General features: G+C 48.4%; 3 long non-coding RNA genes across 6 annotated transcripts; 2 read left to right on the plus strand and 1 right to left on the minus strand.

Moving 5' to 3' along the window:
- Positions 1 to 212: 212 nt before the first annotated feature.
- Positions 213 to 8,670, plus strand: LOC141943031 (uncharacterized). 2 transcript variants are annotated; one of them, XR_012628818.1, is made up of 3 exons: positions 213 to 378; positions 1,222 to 1,332; positions 8,546 to 8,670. It is a non-coding gene; the product is annotated as an uncharacterized LOC141943031 (long non-coding RNA). The 2 variants fall into 2 exon arrangements; XR_012628819.1 differs by lacking the exon at positions 213 to 378 and adding an exon at positions 404 to 498.
- Positions 8,671 to 8,681: 11 nt separating this feature from the next.
- On the plus strand, positions 8,682 to 15,819 carry LOC141943029 (uncharacterized). 2 transcript variants are annotated; one of them, XR_012628815.1, is made up of 5 exons: positions 8,682 to 10,322; positions 10,921 to 11,415; positions 12,825 to 13,429; positions 13,733 to 14,191; positions 15,205 to 15,819. It is a non-coding gene; the product is annotated as an uncharacterized LOC141943029 (long non-coding RNA). The 2 variants fall into 2 exon arrangements; XR_012628814.1 differs by lacking the exons at positions 13,733 to 14,191; positions 15,205 to 15,819 and having other exon boundaries at positions 12,825 to 13,495.
- On the minus strand, positions 10,879 to 13,406 carry LOC141943030 (uncharacterized). Of its 2 annotated transcripts, XR_012628816.1 has the most exons (4): positions 13,284 to 13,406; positions 12,598 to 12,674; positions 12,348 to 12,419; positions 10,879 to 11,542 (listed from the first exon to the last, which is right to left on the minus strand). It is a non-coding gene; the product is annotated as an uncharacterized LOC141943030 (long non-coding RNA). The 2 variants fall into 2 exon arrangements; XR_012628817.1 differs by lacking the exon at positions 12,348 to 12,419.
- Positions 15,820 to 18,296: the final 2,477 nt, after the last annotated feature.

Raw genomic sequence — 18,296 nt, forward strand, 5'->3', positions numbered from 1 at the left:
CCCCGCCGGCCGGGCGGACCAATCGAATGGCGGCGGGGGCCGTCCCGCCGCAGCCCTGCCCCCCGTGTTCACCAATAGCGACCGCCGCCGCGGCCGAGCCTCCCGCCCCGCCCCGCCGCGCGCCCGGCCCGCGGCCGTGAGGGGCCGCCCAGAGGCGGTGGCAGCCCGGGGGCGCGGGGGGCGGGCGGCAGCCGGCGGGCCGAGGGGGCAGCAGGGCCCTGAGGCGTTGTGGCGGTCCCTCGCCTGCCTTCTCGCCTTTCTAGCCAGCTTTTCAAGCTCTCGCTTGACTCCGTCCTCCCCCTGGCTTCCTCGCCCCGCGAAGCCTCGGGCAGACAGCCCAGGGACAGGGAAGGGATCTTACCCCTGTACTTGGCACTGGTGAGGCCGCACCTCGATGACTGGGTTCAGTTTTGGGCCCCTCACTCCAAAAAGGCCATTGAATGACTCGAGCCGTGTCCAGAGAAGGGCAACGGAGCTGGTGCAGGGTCTGGAGCACAGGTCTGATGGGGAGCGGCTGAGGGAACTGGGGGGGTTTAGTCTGGAGAAGAGGAGGCTGAGGGGAGACCTCATCACCCTCTACAACTCCCTGAAAGGAGGGTGCAGAGAGGGGGGATGAGTCTCTTGACCCAAGGAACAAGCACCAGGACAAGAGGGAATGGCCTCAAGCTGTGCCAGGGCAGGGTTAGACTGGCTCTTAGGAAGTATTTCTTTGCAGAAGGGGTTGTTGGGCGTTGGAATGGGCTGCCCAGGGCAGGGGGGGAGTCCCCATCGCTGGAGGGGTTGAAGAGTCGGGTTGACCCAGCGCTGAGGGATCTGGTGGAGTTGGGAACGGTCAGTGTGAGGTTCATGGTTGGACTGGAGGAGCTTCAGGGGCTTTTCCAACCGAGATGATTCTGGGATTCTGTGACTGCAAGGACACACAGGTCTGTACCTACCACGCGTGGGGGGCCTTAGAAAAAAGCATTTGTGGCGTTAAGGAAAAACACAGCAATAGATTTAAAATATGGTTGAGTGTGCTGCTCCAAGGCTGCTGTTTCTTGGAAAAAACCCTGCCGCCTCCTTCTTATTTGACCCGTGTCCAAATGGCTGTTTAAAGAGATCATTTGCAGGGCGCTGTGCTACTGGCACAGTCTGTGACCTTTGACGCAACTTGGCAAATCGGATTACTCTAATTACAAAAACCTTTGAAGCACACCTTCCCACTGACCTCACGCTCTCCAGCAGAGACAAGCGTGCATGAAAACAGAAACCTGAAGAGAAAAACGCGAGCCGACACAGTTTCCGTAGGAGCTTAAGGAGGTCACTGTCAAATTTACCCCAGATATTCATGAGGTAAGAAATTTTCTGCGTTTTTTTTCTTTTTAAATTTCAAGAGCTTTATCTCCTCTAACTTCGTGATTGATTTTGACATTACCTTATAAAATGCCCTTTAAAATGTGACACTGGACCTATAGGTTTACAGGGTGACCATTTCAATTTCCCAACTAGGGACCTCACAATGGTACCAGTATTTCAGGATACCAAGGTGTCCAGGTTATGAAAACAGATTGCTAAAAACTTGGACCTATGTATCTCTATCTAGTGCTGTTATTAGGTGGCATCCTTAACCTGTCAAAGCTGCCATTAATATTTATCATCCACTGCAATATCATCTTTACTGTGTCCTGAAGAATGCCTGATGTCAGCTGTTTCCCTTCTGTATTCGGTAAGGGCCAGCTAAGCAGTCCTAGTGCCCGCTGCACGATGTGCCTCGACTGCAAAATCCTTCGGCTTCTGGCCAGAAAAGCAGCAGGAAAACCCCTCAGAGCTCTCACTGTCTACTTGTAGAAGAAGGGGTTAGGTAAGCATGGTAGCACCTACCAAGATTGTTCTGGTTTCCAGACGTGTGGTGTCCCACTCCGCATTTGGAATGAAATTTGACGCTGCGAGTCTTTCGGGGATGGCAACACTGTCATCAGTCACTGCAGGTTGTTCCCTGGTTCCCGTCTGTCCTCAGTCAGACTAAATTAAAACAATACACTGTGGAAACCCGGTCTCCTGGCATCAGGCAAAGAGTGGCAGTTCTCCTGAGCAGAAGTGATCCGTACAGGGGTGTATCCAAACTAGCGCAGTGATTTTTCGAGAATGAAAAGAGTACCTACCCTGTAAAACAAGTATTGCTCTTTCCAGGTACCAGCAGGGGCTTCCCCGAAGCGTCAGGGACCTCTATGCTATTAGGCACAAGTGCTGAGAGACAATTTCTGCCCTTGATAGTGTGCGGTGAAGGCCAGCACGGAAATTATATATGTTTCATGCTGAGCCTTTATGTGAAGAGGAACTACTCTTACACTGACAGAGTTTTGAAAGGGAAGCGGGAGGCAGCTGAAGAGGCAGCACCAGGAATTTGAGGTGGCAGGAAAAAGGAGGCAGCAGGGGAATAGGTGGGGGTGTGGGGCGGGGAGGTGGGCTGCGGTGCAGCACTTGGTACCTTGAGGGGCCTCTGATGTCACTTGGAGGACACGAGGCAAAAAATTTCAGAAACAGTAAGAGCAGAAACTTGTACTATGCAACATTTGTTTTCGACTGCAAGCAGTTAATTTGGACTTTCCCCTTGCATTTTTTTTCCCTAAAGGATGAGTTGAGTTTTCTAGATTCCAGCTCTCCTAACAAGGAATTTCCGCTCCTGCAAGATTATCTTTCTCACTCTTTTCTGTCTTACTGCCTCTGGTTTTGCTTCTCCATCATGTTCCTGACCTTTCCCTACCCCACTGCTCGTTCTGCTTTATTTTGTTCTCCTTTTCCTTCACAATTTGCACAGATTTTGCTGTGATTTTTTTCCCTCCTGCTACCTCTCTTCCCTTTTTCACTCATTCTTCTTTTCATCTTCAGATTCTAAAACCTTAATTGACTGTCTCATGTAGCTGGAAAACAAACCAAACTACCTGGGGCGGGGGGAGGTTGTTTGCCAGTGTGCTAGCACGCTGCCCAGCGTTGTGAGTGGACACACAGCAGCTGTGATTCTTGGGTGGGTGGAAAAGAAATGTCCGTTGCAAACTCCATGTGTTGGATCTCAGCTCAGGCTAGAAATGCAGAGCAAACTGGTTCTGAACACTGTGCTTTTCTCACCAGCACGATGTGCTCTGCAATGCCTGAATCACAAGTGGGAGAACTTACTTTTTCACCATGCTTTCTATCCTTGTAAGTGAAAAATTATTCCCTACGCTACTCTCCTAGCTAAGTATCAGTCTGTGCTCTCTAGGTTTGCTAACAGATCAGAAGAGACCATAAAACACCCCGTGGCTGTAGTGAAGGGAAGTAGCCACCCTCTTAACACTGACCTTCAAATAATTGGCAATAGCTATCATTTTTCACGGCACTTTTGAAAAGTGGCACTTCAAAATCGGGTGAGCTAATGTGAGAAAGGCGTGTGTGGCTGCTGTCAGACCCGAAGCACGCGGAGAGGGAATGGCCTCAAGTTGCACCAGGGGAGGTTTAGACTAGATATTAGGAAGCATTTCTTTCCAGAAGGGGTTGTTGGGTGTTGGAATGGACTGCCCAGGGCAGGGGTGGAGTCCCCATCCCTGGAGGTGTTTAAGAGTCAGGTCAACATAGCGCTTAGGGACATGGTGTAGTTGGGAACTGTCAGTGCTAGGTTAATGGTTGGACTGGAGGATCTTCAAGGTCCTTTCCAACCTAGATGATTCTGTGATTCTGTGAGAAGCCCCACAGGCTCTACCCTTGCTGTGGGCTGCCTGTGCTCGTGGCCAGCGCAGACCTTGGTGCTGGGAAAGGAGCTGCAGGAAACCTTATTGGGGATCTCTGTCCCTTGGCTCAGTAGCTGAATTGAAGCTCGGGCCCTTGCCCAAACTATGTTGTAGGTATGCCCGTGCCTGGCTGCGTACAGTGCTGGTCCTGTGATGTTACTTCCTGCTGATGTAACTTCCTGGCTTGACCTTGAACCTGTCTTGTCTCTATGGTCAGGTTTGGTGCTCCTTGGACTGTGGCTGACCCCTGTTGCTGTCACCAGCTGGCCTGGCTCTCCTTTTGGGGTGCCGTGGGGCTGTCAGTGAGGTCCCTGCCTGCCTCGTCGAGCCTGCCCCAGCTTGCCTGCCCAGGCTTCTCCTTGCTGACAAGGACTGCACACAGTCCTCAGGGGGTGGGCAAAAAGTGTCTTCCTTCTTGTGGGGAAATGTGCTTTTTGGCACTCTTGCCAGGTATTGCCCTTGCACAAATAATAATAAGAAATCTAATAAGTGTTCTGACTGGAAACAAGAAATAGAAAAGTGAAACCATATTATTGTTGGCACTGTTCAAATAATGTGTGATGCCCACTTCTCAAACTCACGATCTATAGTTTTATGGGCGATGTGACATCCCCTGTGTGTTTAGGATATGATAGTCTTGTTTGCTCTGGTTATCTTACTCAACAAGTTTCTGTCTCATGTGGGACCCGTGACTTAAACAGAGCCAGAAGGCATTCTGAAACAGGGCATTTATGGTGCAAGTTGAGCAGATTCACAGGAGCACCCACATCAAACTGCTGGCTCTGAACCAGTTCTCAGTCCTAGGAAAGACAGGAGTCAGCTGCACATCTGTTGCCACAGGACTCTCTCAATTCAGTTGACATGGTTTGCTTCTGTCCCGGTAAAGATGGAAAATAAACTCCTGTATCTAAACACTGTACACTTTCTGGGAAGGTCAGATCAAAAGCATGCACTGGTGAGGCTGCCCCTCGATGTCTGGGTTCAGTTTTGGGCCCCTCACTACAAAAAGGCCATTGAATGACTCGAGCCGTGTCCAGAGAAGGGCAACGGAGCTGGTGCAGGGTCTGGAGCACAGGTCTGATGGGGAGCAGCTGAGGGAACTGGGGGGGTTTAGTCTGGAGAAGAGGAGGCTGAGGGGAGACCTCATCACCCTCTACAACTCCCTGAAAGGAGGGTGCAGAGAGGGGGGATGAGTCTCTTGACCCAAGGAACAAGCGCCAGGACAAGAGGGAATGGCCTCAAGCTGCGCCAGGGCAGGGTTAGACTGGCTCTTAGGAAGTATTTCTTTGCAGAAGGGGTTGTTGGGCGTTGGAATGGGCTGCCCAGGGCAGGGGGGGAGTCCCCATCCCTGGAGGGGTTGAAGAGTCGGGTTGACCCAGCGCTGAGGGATCTGGTGGAGTTGGGAACGGTCAGTGTGAGGTTCATGGTTGGACTGGAGGAGCTTCAAGGGCTTTTCCAACTGAGATGATTCTGGGATTCTGTGATTAGATGTGATTAAAACAAAAGTCCGGCTTCTGTACTTAGTGATCCTGGCTGTGGTGGGTTAATCTTGGCTGGCCACCAGGTGCCCACCAAGCTGCTGTGTCACTCCCCCTCCTCAGTGAGCAGTGCCAGCTCTGCTCAGCAGCAGCCAACACACTGGTGCGTTTTCAACACCACTCCAGCTACAAACACAACCCACGGCACTGGGAGGGCTACTATGGGGAAAGTTGACTACATCCCAGCCAGACTCAGGACACCATGTTTTCTGAAAGTAAAAAAAAATTTTTTTTTTTTTTTATCTTGTTTATCCTGAAACTTTAAATGGCTTTTGAGTATTCAGGCAGTTTTTTTGGAAAGAGAAAAAAAAGGGTTTTGCTGAGCTTTTTTGCCCTTAGTGAAGAATCTGCTCTCTCAAATGCAGGAAAAAGTGAGCTAGAACAGAATGTTCCTAGTCCTTCATATCGTGCCTTTCACATCCTCCATTTATAACATTTTAGCTGTGCAAATTGAATTTGTCCTTGAACCATTGTGAAGTATCAGAAGTTGTGATACATCAGAAGGTTTGCATGTCAGACACGGTAACTTTGTATTAGAAATATGTAGCTGAAAAACATGATCTCTGGAATGGCTGCGCAGTAGCACAGCTGATTTTGTGACCTCCCAGTGACGTGACTTCAGTTTTACAAAGGTAATATCCCAGATCAGAATTCAGCTGTCTGTCTGCCGAGAAGAACCACAAGCATATTTCTATTTTAACAATTAAAGAATATTCCTAATGACCTTTGAAGAGCTGTTGTAATCTGACAGCAGGAAACTATTCTGGTTTTGGAATATGTTGCAACTATTTTAAGGTAGGCTTTTAAGTGGTTTCCTTAGCAACCACTCTTCCTCAGAGACGCTATGAAGTGTCACGCCGGGTTCAGATCAGCTTGGCAATATTAAAGACGTTTGTTTAAAACACTGCCAGGTCATGCGCAGTTCCTTGCCGTCCCACAGCCCCGGAGCATAGCGGGAAGTTTGCTGCCTGCCAGACTTTTTTCCAGCCGTGCAAGGACACGCCTCTCGGTGCTGAGCTAGCATAGGCGCCCCGACGGGTGGAGGAGCTGGCCCCACTCACTATTGGCTGCTCTCTCATCCAGCAACTGTGAGAATTGGGGGGCGGGATTATTTCTCATTCATCCACCCCTCCACCCACCACGCCCAGGAAAATGCTTGTGATTCCCTCCCTTTTAAAGAGGTATCAACCACCGCTCTTAACTGAGCACAGCTCGTATTCTTTTTTTTTTTTTTTTTTGTGTCTTTTAACTCCAGTGTCTGGGGCATCAGATAATTTTCCCTTTGATCCCATATTCAGTGTTCATGATCAACAGGAATGGGAAGCAGGGTTAACGGCGGAGAATCCAGGAGGTGTCATTACATAAAGAAGCCCCTCTTTCTGCTCTCCTCCTAAGCTTTACAGTTATTTATTCTGATTTGGATGGCCTTCCCTATTTGCTATGGACAGCTGGGATTTAAGGCAGCTTTAGCAGAACTGACCTGGGAATCTTAAAGAAAACAAATGCTCCTCAGAGGAAATGTGTTTAACAGTGATCCTAATGGAGGGCATTCACCTTGGGTTTGTCATCAGCCCTGTGAGAGCCTGACTGGATGCCCCAGCAGTGCTGGGGGCTCTGGGGGGCAGATATCTGTTTCTGGCTGGAAGGTCAGAGCTTGTTCCTGCTGCTACAGAATAAGAAGGAGTAAGAGTCCTTTTCTCCTGATGCCGTTTCACTTTGGGCCTTTGTTATCTTGGGATTTGGTTGCCGCAAAGGCTCAGTGTGAGGCTTCTTTCTAAAGCTGTTCCAAGGTGCAGGGGCAGACCTAGTGTAGCACGTGCAAGCTGCCCGCCGTGCCCTCAGCGTGTACAGAGCTGAGCACGGTGGCTTCTTTTACTCTACCCTGGCACCCAGGAGGTCTGAGTTTCTACATGCGGTGGGAAATGCCAAGTCCTACCAGTAAATTCCTATGTGAATTAATCAGGATGTTGTTTTGAGAGACAGGCAGCTTCAATGGCTTCTGTGCCTGAGCTAAAATCGGAGTAGATATCCGAGAAGGGACTGCCAGTGCCCGCGTCTCTGACACTCACTGCGTTGTTGGTCTGAAATAGCCCACGTCTCTTGAGCTTCAGAGCCGGGCTGTGGTGGCCTTTTTCAGGCGACTTGGAAAATAGGGTGGTAAAGTGAAGTAATTCCTGACACGCCTCCTTAAAAGTAAGAGTATTCTGATACTTGGTTTCTCTAGGTAAGCCTGCTCTGTAGGAATATCTTCTTGCTTGGCCATGCTTTCTTTCTGTAACTCTCAAGAGAAAGGCATTTCTAGAACTTCCACAGGAAAAGAGAGTGCTTTTTGACAGTGGTTGCTATTTTGTATTCATGGTTTTGAAGGCAGAAATCAGCAGAAAATTCTGAAGGTAGAAACATGCAGAAGTCAGCTCACGTGTGACCCAGTTTGTGATACTATTGTACTTAATAGTAGTTTTTACTTCCTGTTGATGCTGTACTCATCTTTGCTTAGTTGTTGTTAATACAACCACTGCCTGCTATTACAGAAAGGGTTACTACTTCATCCTAAGAGCAAATAGGAAAAATAGGATAATAGGCATTCAGCGTTAGATTCCATGCCTCTTCTATACGACAAAAACTTAACGCAGTATTCGAGTTAAAATATGCGTTTGTAAAAAAACAAAAGCACAGGGCCCGCATGCAAAATGAAATCCTGTAGCATCATTTTGTAGACAATTTCACAAAATCTCATGTTTACAGGTGAACCTGTCAGCTTACAGTGTCTGACCCAAAGCAGACAGAAACTTCTAAGAATCCTCATGTTGACTTAGCATGGGCTGTGTTGGGTCCACAGGAAGATGGATGGGTTCAAAATCACATCCGGCACTTCAGCAGTGTGTAATCTTCAAGTCCCGTGGCAATACTGTGTGTAAGCAGCATCCTGCTGCTTTGGATGCCCAACCTTTGCCTACTTTGCCATCTGCCTTCTGTGTGGGCCCATTACAGTTAGTGGAAATCTGGGGTGCGGCGTAGTTGCTGTGATTCTGCACTTACAGACTATCTGCTGCTGACATCTTCTGCCATTTTTGGTTATTTTAAAAGTCAGATCAGTTTAGTGCAGGAATCGGATGATTATTCCTGGGGGACGAGGTGGATGGTAGAGACAAACAGCTGGAGACACATGGAGAAAGGATGCTGAGAACAACCAGAACTGAGTCTACCGCTGAGACAATTTTTATGGGGAATTGCAATTTTTACTGGATTTACTTTTTACCTTAGGCCGCACCTCGATGACTGTGTTCAGTTTTGGGCCCCTCACTCCAAAAAGGCCATTGAATGACTCGAGCGTATCGAGGGATCTTCAAGGGCTTTTCCAACTGAGATGATTCTGTGATTCTTAATAGGTAAGATGCATAAACTGGTTATTTTGTCAGTTCAGCTGCAATGATCATCTCTTTTTCTCAGATATCAGAGGTGTGAAGCATTAATTAAAAGCGAGAAGATCTAAGCCTGTGGCCAAGTCCTTGTTTTACTTCATAGTCATGGCTTTATCTCCGCTTCTCATCTGCAAAGTGGGAGCAAAAAGACTTCTCTGCATTGAGGGTGATCACAGGAGCGTTGGTGATGAGCTCAGCAGAGGCTGGACTAGCTCCTGGGCTAGTTGTCGAGGAAGGTACCGGTCCCTGAGCAGCGTGAGGTTGAGCAGCCAGCTCGTTACTGCATTGCATGTATCTCCATATCTTGTCACCGTTGTGCATAGCTGATATGAGGCTTTGCGGAAATGGCGGGGCACCTTCCTTGCCACTGTTGATTTCCTTCAAGAACTGAGGAGGACTTTTGGAGCACCCTGTCTAACATGTACGGCCTCTGGGCTGCCTGGAGCACCAGAATTTGTGCTGATCCCTCCCTGGTGCCTGCTGACACAAAACCATCCCAGCGTTCTCCAGCCACTGCCAGACAGATGACCCTTTCACGTTAGAAAGGCGTAGTGTCACATGGGAAAAACGAGCTAGTCTCATCCTGATGGATGACAGTGAGCAGACATTAGCTTGGGGTTTATTCCAAGTGGCCTTCGGTGCAGTGCAGAAGACAACGGTCTCCCAGGTCTTCACAGTAATTGTGGTAGTAAGCAACAATGATTGTTTATGGGCGAAAAAAAATCCTGAAAATGTTTTGAAGCTGGAAGGATTTGCTGATGGCTCGGCCAAGTCATCAAGCTCCCTGCAGTTAGTTACTTTTCTATGGAAACATTTCACTGTTTTCAGAAGATCAGTTTCATCTTCAAAAATGCTTTTGCAGCTTCAGGTTCAAATTCCCCACTGATGGAAGAGTGCACACAGCTCCGTTGAAATCAACAGGACTCCACCCCCTTACCGCAGCGGTAAATAAATCCTGCTTCTGCCTTTTCACCTGATCTCTTCAGCACAAAGAAATGAATGATATTTTCAGCATTTGAAGGAAAAGGCCTGTTTAGTTTTCAGGGTGACACAATACAGGAAGAGGAAAGATAGTATTTGTGTTTGGCTTTGTTCAAGGAGTGGGGGTGACATGGTTAAATGTCAGGCTGTGCTTACTCCTCTTGCATCTATTCAGCTGAGCAGGATAAACTATCTGGGATAATAGTTAGGAATATTATTTGAATATTTTCAAGACCAAGTGGAGGGTAATTCAGAAGCCAGTTTTGAAGACTGGCACATACGACAGTATTGATGACAAAAAAATGAAGAACAGCCCCTTAATTCTTGGCTCTACTGTGACAAGAGGTGGCAGAGTTCACCTGTTTTTTTGCATCTAGCTAAGGGAATTCTCATTTCAAGGAGGTCAGCACATTCTGATTCAGTCTGTCACCTATTGCGTTCTAACTCTGGGCAAGCCTGGCCCAGATGTTGTCCTGGGTGAATACCAAAACGCTGGAGGTTATTCAGTCAGCTGGGAAAACCTGCGTTAACAGAAGTGTTCCCTCATGGGGTCTCACAGGTCCTAACTCCACACACCTCGGGTCTCTGCTCCTGGAGACCCCTGGGAGCTGTTCGCCCTGTCTGTCTTCACCTTCCAGGTGAGTCATTTTGTGCAGCTGCATCTGCGCGTGATTACACTCTTTCATTTGGGGTTTCGGGTTGTCCCCAGCCTGTATTTAAGATCTCATCTTTTTCTACGCCACCATGAAACAACTGATTTTCTAATCTGGCTTGATCCATGGATTGAAATAAGCAAAACCATGTTTTATGCTTGGTGCCACATATAAGGAAATGCATGAATGGGTCGGCCCACAGTCAGGTAGGGTTTTGGAGAGGCACAGGACGTATGGAAGTGCAACCATTCTTTAGCAAAACACAGTACTATCAGGCACATCCTGTGTACCTTTCTCAGCTCTAAGTGCAGTGCTTTTATTTAGCACTCGAGGCCACAAGCCATGATGCTTCTTCAACAATGTACTTCCATGGGGAATTAGTGATGCTCAGTCATTTAAAAAAACCCTCCTGTTTTTTTATAGAACTTTTTTTTGGGGGGGGGGGGAGGGGAGGTCATCTCATAGCAATCAAATCAACAGGAATTTTCTTATTGACACCAATAGTTTTTTACTGTAGAACAGAACCAGCCAAGATGCTCCATGAAGGTACATTTAACTTTTATTAAACCTCTCCCCTCTCCAGCCCCATTTCTCTCCTCCCTGCCATCATCACACTCCCGCTACGGTTGGACAGAATTGCATCTCACACAGAGATGCGTTGCGGCCGCACCCTGCCATCACCCCCGTCATTCGAGGCTTTACAAGGTCTGTTTTTAAACACCCTCGCAACAAACAGAAACATCTACACCCACTGCTTCAGTCTTAACAGCTGTCAAACCTAAATCACTGTGTGAACAGGGAATGAGAAGCTAGAGCACATCTATTCCGATATGCTGCTTTAGGGCTGGGCTGAAACTGCAGAGTGGAGCGGAGGATCCTTTCCTTTCCTCTCGTTTCCACGTCCCTGGGCAGACTCTGGGCAGCTGAGAAGGAGACCCGGCCGTTCCCCAGGACACCTCTACAGGGGCTGATAACCAGTACTGCAGGCACACAGGAGACGTGGACACTGGATCTTCATTTCGGGGCAGCCAAGACCAGCAGACCAGCTGTTAGGGTCACCATTAATACCCTATTCAAGGTAAGGGGAGTTGGCTGCTGTTTCTGCAAGATTTATACCTCCTCTTCTCCACAGGTGCCTCTTGTCTCTTTTTGCTTGGCCTCTGCGCTGTCTGAGGCCTCCACTTCCCACAGCTGTCACAATGTACCTGTTTCGGGATTCAGTGTATTATTGTGTGAGCCTTTGGAAAAGCAGCACTTTTAGACTGTCTTTTAAGTAACTCTTTTTAAATGGCACGTTATTAAATGTTGCTTCGCACTTCTTGACCACACAGGGACACCTGACCTTTGCACAAACGACATTCAAAATATTTGACAAAGCCATACAAAATATTTCTGACTGAAATTTCTAAAACTTCTGACTAGAAACAACATAAGGAAGATGGAAATTAATAGGACTCCAGTGTGACCCGCACAGTGAAATGTCATTTAATGCAGACAGTATGATACCATCTTCTTTCCATGAATGCTTTGATGTCGTAGGGCTGGAATAAAGAGAAGGCAGTGTGCCCAGTACAACACAATATACATCATCAGTAGCAAATTTAATTAGTTTGTCTCAAAGGGCAAGGTAATGCACTTAAGTAATTCTGTAGTGCAGCAAAGTTGAATGTCACAGACCTCAGCATATGACAGTAAGAAATCGAGACGTGAGACAGCTGTTGCAGATGGCCCAGCTCCTCGTTGGGCACTTTCCCAACATGTATAAATCAGGGAGGGGGGTGGTATCAGTTGCAGGTGGACGATCCAGCTGACAGGACAGACCTTTAGACGTCTCGAAAGCAAACACAACGAGTAGCTGTCACCCATCTGACAGCTTTATGTCTGTGCATACATCCGCAGAATAATACAAAACAGATTCAAGCGGGTATAATATCCAACCAATGAAAGCACAAGTAGCCTCAACAAATGTTCACAATACTATTTTCAAAATTTTAAGACTCATCTATATACCTGAATTCAATTTCTGACTTACTCTCTGGCACATCTAAAGGAGCACATTCCAGAAAAATCCAGGTTGGTAAACTGTAGAAAAGAAACAGGGAAACATAACCTCTGGCAATGTTTTGTGATGATTTGTAATCTGGTGGTTTAATTTATACCTTGATAGAGATTTAATTGCCCAGCACCGTGAAAACCTGTCTGTTGTGCTGTGCAGGCATTTACCTGGAATGATCACTGTGGAGATTTTCAGGTAACTTACCCATTTGGGGTTTTTTTGCAGGCTTGATGGGTGAAGACGTTGCCTTTCAGTTCTCACACTGTTTCTCTTCTTGGGTGCTAAAGGGGAGTAGGTTTGGTTAAGAAGTTGCAGTTAGGGGACCTCCTTGCACCTTCTTCTCAAAAACTAGGGACTTTCACAGAACCAGGCATAGAATTACAAATGCAAGACCACGATGGCATCCAGTCAGCTTTTCATCACGTTCACAGGTGCTCCCTGGCTACTCTGAAGGCTGGTTGGGTCACTGGCACTTCACCAAAATGAGCCTGCGGCTTTACCTGCAGCCTGGGGGCAAAGCAGCACTACAGCTTCACGCCTTTGGACACCACCAGCTCGATGCCCACGCCCTTCAATGTGCTGCGATCAAAATCACAGTTATGGGAAGTATTTTATGGGAGGACTGAAGACAAAAGTGCCTTGATAAGGAAGAAAGCCAAACTAAGGGGTATCGGGGTATTTGCAGCTCATACACACCTTGGCCAGTAGCAAAAGCTGGCGGTGAGGTGGCGCAGGGGCTGCCAAGTTATTGTAATGCACCTTCCCTGAATTATAACACGGGCAAAAATCTGTCTCCCCACAGAGCTCCCCTCCCTCGTGCCCTGGTCTGTACAGGGGAGTCATTGCCTGCTCCCCTGGAAACGCAGTATTTTTGCAAAGGCATGACTCACTGACAAAATTCCTGTCATGTTCTTGCTGCTAGTAATCACGACCAGCTCTGAAAACAGCGGTTCTTCTGAGATGCATCTTTGCTCATCTGCTTTCCTCGTTGCGAGCAAGAATCCAAAGGGCACATTAAATATAACCTCAGACTCTGGTACAGAAATAAACCATGTAACCTGAGACCTGCATGTCAGTTAAATAAATCGCATTGCAATTTCTATGGCACTGATTCATATTGGAATTTTTATTTTAAATTTTAATTTTTTTTATTTTTAATTTTATTTTAAATTTTATTTTAAAATTTCATTTTGTTTTAATTTTATTTTTAAGTCTTAATTTGTTTTAGTTTTTTAATTTTAGCTTTTTAAATTTTAGGGGTTTTTTAGTTTTCATTAGTTTTAATTTTAGTTTTAATTTTTGTTTTAATTTTGTAATTTTAGTTTTATTTTAATTTCAGTTTTATATCTTTTTATTGAAAAGACTCTGCAAGTGCAAACTCCATAAAGAAGAGCCCAATGCATGAGTACCAGCCCAGTCCTGCTGAGATTCTCTGCAGCCCGTGGGTGACAGACAGGATCTTTGCTGTTGCGTCCGGTGCCTTGCAAGGGCTGTGGTTTCCCCTCACCAGCAGCTCTCACAGGGCTCAGCTATCCAGCACCACAGAAGCCAACGGTTGGAAAACCCCTTTTTAAATTCTCTGCTCCAGTTTGGTGTCTGAGGAAACCCCCCAGGGCGGTGCTGGAGCAGCACTGCCCACAGGCAGTAGCTCAGGTACCTGCGTTCCCCGCATCTCCTGCTCTAGGACAACTCTGCCTCACCAAAACCCTTGCTTCAGGTCTCCACCCATGCAGGGACAATCATGAGACTGTGCTACAGCCCCAAGCGAGGTGGCTTCCCCCGAGACTAAGAAGCGGAGGTATTCCTGTGCGCTGGGGCACCCAAATACAGTAGGGGGGCCGCTTCACCCTGTGGGGACAGCCAGACCAAGCCAGGTAGCAGAACACCTGAGGCTTGCTGAGAACTCCCAGGTCCAAAAGGGATCCCTCAGAGAGCAGCGTACAGACCTCAGGGACTCAGAGACTGCCTGTTTGCTCTTACCTGCACCAGTTGATTTTTTTGAGGCACTCCAACATGTTTTTACTTGGTTTGGGTTTCCTGTGCAAAGGGAAGGTGTCCGGTGTTTGCTGACACTGCTGGATGCTGCTTCACTGAACCAGGATTGCCTGGGAAGCTGCTAGTCAGAGAGGGACCTGGGGGGGTGATTGACAGCCAGCTGAACAGGAGCCAGCAGTGTGCCCAGGTGGCCAGGAAGGCCAATGGTATCCTGGCTTGTATCAGCAATAGCGTGGCCAGCAGGGACAGGGAAGGGATCTTGCCCCTGTCCTTGGCACTGGTGGGGCCGCACCTCGATGACTGTGTTTAGCTTTGGGCCCCTCACTCCAAAAAGGCCATTGAATGACTCGAGCGTGTCCAGAAAAGGGCAACGAAGCTGGTGCAGGGTCTGGAGCACAGGTCTGATGGGGAGCGGCTGAGGGAACTGGGGGGGTTTAGTCTGGAGAAGAGGAGGCTGAGGGGAGACCTCATCGCCCTCTACAACTCCCTGAAAGGAGGGTGCAGAGAGGGGGGATGGGTCTCTTGACCCAAGGAACAAGCGTCAGGACAAGAAGGAATGGCCTCAAGCTGCGCCAGGGCAGGGTTAGACTGGCCACTAGGAAGTATTTCTTCCCAGAAGGGGTTGTTGGGTGTTGGAATGGGCTGCCCAGGGCAGGGGGGGAGTCCCCATCCCTGGAGGGGTCGAAGAGTCGGGTTGACCCAGCACTGAGGGATCTGGTGGAGTTGGGAACGGTCAGTGTGAGGTTAATGGTTGGACTGGAGGATCTTCAAGGGCTTTTCCAACTGAGATGGTTCTGTGATTCTTTTCGTGATCAGTTTTGGAAGCCTGGGGAGAAGCGGTATTGTGCATTGACCTGCACCTGCTGCTTTTCAAGCGCAGCAGAAACATCCGACGTTCAGCAGCAGCACTTTTTGGTGGCACCAGAGCCTCAGACCACTGCCTGGGTAAGTCCCAGCCCAGTCAGGGAGTCATTTGCCTTTGGGTTTGGGTTCTCATGAAAGATGATTGCTTGTGCTCAAAACCAAGATTCTTCTCTGGGATATTTTGATGTAAACGTTTGGTGTTGTAGAAGTCCTGTATTGTTCCCTCCTTCAGAGCAGCTGGAGGTGGTGCAAGTCCTCCCTGAGGTGAGACAGACCATGATTTCTCCTCAGCATAGTTGCCCGCTGCAAAACCACAAGAGGGAAAAGTCTGTAACTTGTGGTATTTCTGCTTCATCTCTTAAAGAAGCAATTACTCAAACTCGTTTAAAAAATGTTATAGAGGTAAAACTATCTCATAGGCCATTTCATTTCCTACTCTAATAACTTGAACTTTTTTTTTTAAAAAAAGCAACCACCACTAGGTGATCACTTGTGAATTCTTGCATTTTCATGGAACATGCATGCAAAAAGCCCAGCTGACAATGACTTCCACCAAAAGGTTTGAAATAAAATCCTGGCTTTGGTAGTAAACTAGCATTTTTTGACACTCTATAAAAATTCCAACTGTTAAAAGTCACAGAATCCATAATAACAAACCTAAGTACTGCTAATTGTAGCAGTAATGAGCTTTTAATACTAAAATCTCTCTGGCAGAGAGGTTGGGAAGGAAGGGGTGTGTTACTCGTGTGTGCTGAGATGGTGCATCGTGTTACACGCTCCCATGCTTCTTGTTTTTTGTTTCACAAATTACAGGTTCATGGCAGTTTTTCTCTGCCTCTTCACAGAGAAATTGGATGTCTTTTTTTGAAGAGACATTTTAATCAAATGGAAAACACTGCATTCACTACAGGGGGCAAACAGTTCAAACCTGTGGCCTGTATTGTGCAGATTTTTTTGAGTCCATGTCGAACAACGCACAGATAGCTGGAGAGGGAGCCCGTTTCCTACTCCAACAGAGGCTTCAGTTGTACTACAACTCCGTAACAAAGGAGGAAGAGAGCACTCGCCACACTCTTTTCTTCTTCGGAAGCCCTTTTGCTTCTGAAGTAGGAAACTTCCTCCTGGTCTCTACATCTTGCTGCGTTTCCAACATGAGGTCGCACACCCTGCGTTAAGCCAAACGAGCTTAAGTCACTGAGCTCGGCACTGTGCCGCGCCCTGTGAAGAAAAGTACTGCTTTCTGGCTAGAAATACAAACTACCGTGCTGGGAAGTGGCACGCTGATGTTGAATCAAGCAGCCCTTTCAGCCTGGCTGGGCAAATAAACATCAGTCAAGCTGTCTACAAAGTGGGGTGGGCTGCCTGGGCGTTTCTGTGCCGCGTGGGCTCTGAACTGGCGAGCCAGCAGCCCGGTGCTTCCCTGCCAGAGCCTCCAAGACTGATGTAGGCCGACGGCACGTGGTTGTGAAATGGACCCGCTGAGGAAGGGGAGGGTTGTGTGTCGGCTGGTGGTTGCTGAGCAGATCACGCTCATCCTGGAGAACACAGCCCAGGAGAAAGACGTGCCGACGCCATAATGGTTGGACTGGATGATCTTCAAGGTCTTTTCCAACCTTGATGATTCTGTGATTCTGCCATCACGCCTCCAGAGGAACGTCTCCATACAGGTGGACCGGGCTTAGGTCTTCATTTTGAGACTAAAAAGATTTCCTGGCTTGAAGAAATGAGGTGTTTCACTACATAATGTGCCGAGATGGACTACTGGGGTCATTACTACACCACTACCAGCCGTTTTTATTTTAAGAATATCAAGTAATACCAAGAATATCAAGTAATACCAGTACTACTGGTACCTACCACCTGTAGTTATTTTCTACCAGATTAGATTGAAAAAGGTTTCCTTCTCTGGACTGCAGACCCAAAACCATCCTCACAGGTGTGAGGCAGCTGGAACACTGTGCCAACCCCTGGAGACGTATGTCTGAGCCAGAAGATCCCCATGGTGTGCCCAGGACTACCAGTCTAAGGCCAGGTGAGCCCAAGACACTGCATCGCCCGGGATGCAGCTGCCTGAAGGTCGGGGCTCTGCGTGCAGGCTGCCTGGTCTGTGCGAGGCACGCGGAGGGTCATCCCCACACAGCTGGCTCACCAGGACACGAGAAAGCTGTGGTTAAGCCCCAAAAAGTTGCTTGGATGGCACATCTTGCACTGCTCGCTTTACAGAGAGAAGGTGGAGAACTGAACTCCCCAGCGAGTAAAGTGAGAGGGCGGAAACAATGCTGCAGTGCTCCTGTAGCAAGCAGCGGAAAAATAATAAAGCACTTGAGGATATTCTAGTAGAAACAGGAATTTTTCAGCGCCTTGGGAATGGGGATTTAAGTATCTTAGAGTAATTACTGTGTAAGAACTGTCTTGAGCATGGTAACACTCATCTGCCTTGCCTGTTCTGGAGGAAAAAAGAAGTAGTTGTGGCGCTGCACTTCTGCAGTGCGGTGCTGGGATGCCAGAGCAAGCTGTGTCAGGAATTTGCTAACATCGGGTGAAACGCAGCATCTTTCTGAGAGACCAGGTTGTATTTATGTCCCTTAATGCTGTCCAGCAGAACTACCTGCCGCGTCCTCGAGCTGCGTGACAGCTGCCAAACCTGTCAATCACTTCATTCCTCTGTCTCCCCTCTCGGCCCTGGGGTCTGGGAAGTTCTCCCCGCCCGGAGGAGGTGATGAAGCAGCACCAGTGGATGTTTAATGTCGTGTGGCGGGGCGCGGGAAGGAGCTCCGGGGGCCAGCTCTCAACGGAACGCCCTCCTCCCGGTAAGGTTAGCGCAGGACAACCCAGAAGCTGCTGCGGTTTGAGCTGTTGCTGTTGCTGTTCCCGACGCGTTTCTGCTCCCCGGGCCCTCCCGGGGATCGCGCCACCCACCGGTGGGAAGGCCCCGCGGAGGCTGGGGGAGGGGGCGGGCGGGCACGGAAGGCTGCGGCCCGCGGCCTACCGAGAGCCGCAGCCCCGGGGCACGCCGGGAGCAGTCGTTTATTCCCGGTAAAGCA

The sequence above is a fragment of the Strix uralensis genome, chromosome 4, assembly GCF_047716275.1.
Source record: "Strix uralensis isolate ZFMK-TIS-50842 chromosome 4, bStrUra1, whole genome shotgun sequence".
NCBI lineage: Eukaryota > Metazoa > Chordata > Aves > Strigiformes > Strigidae > Strix > Strix uralensis.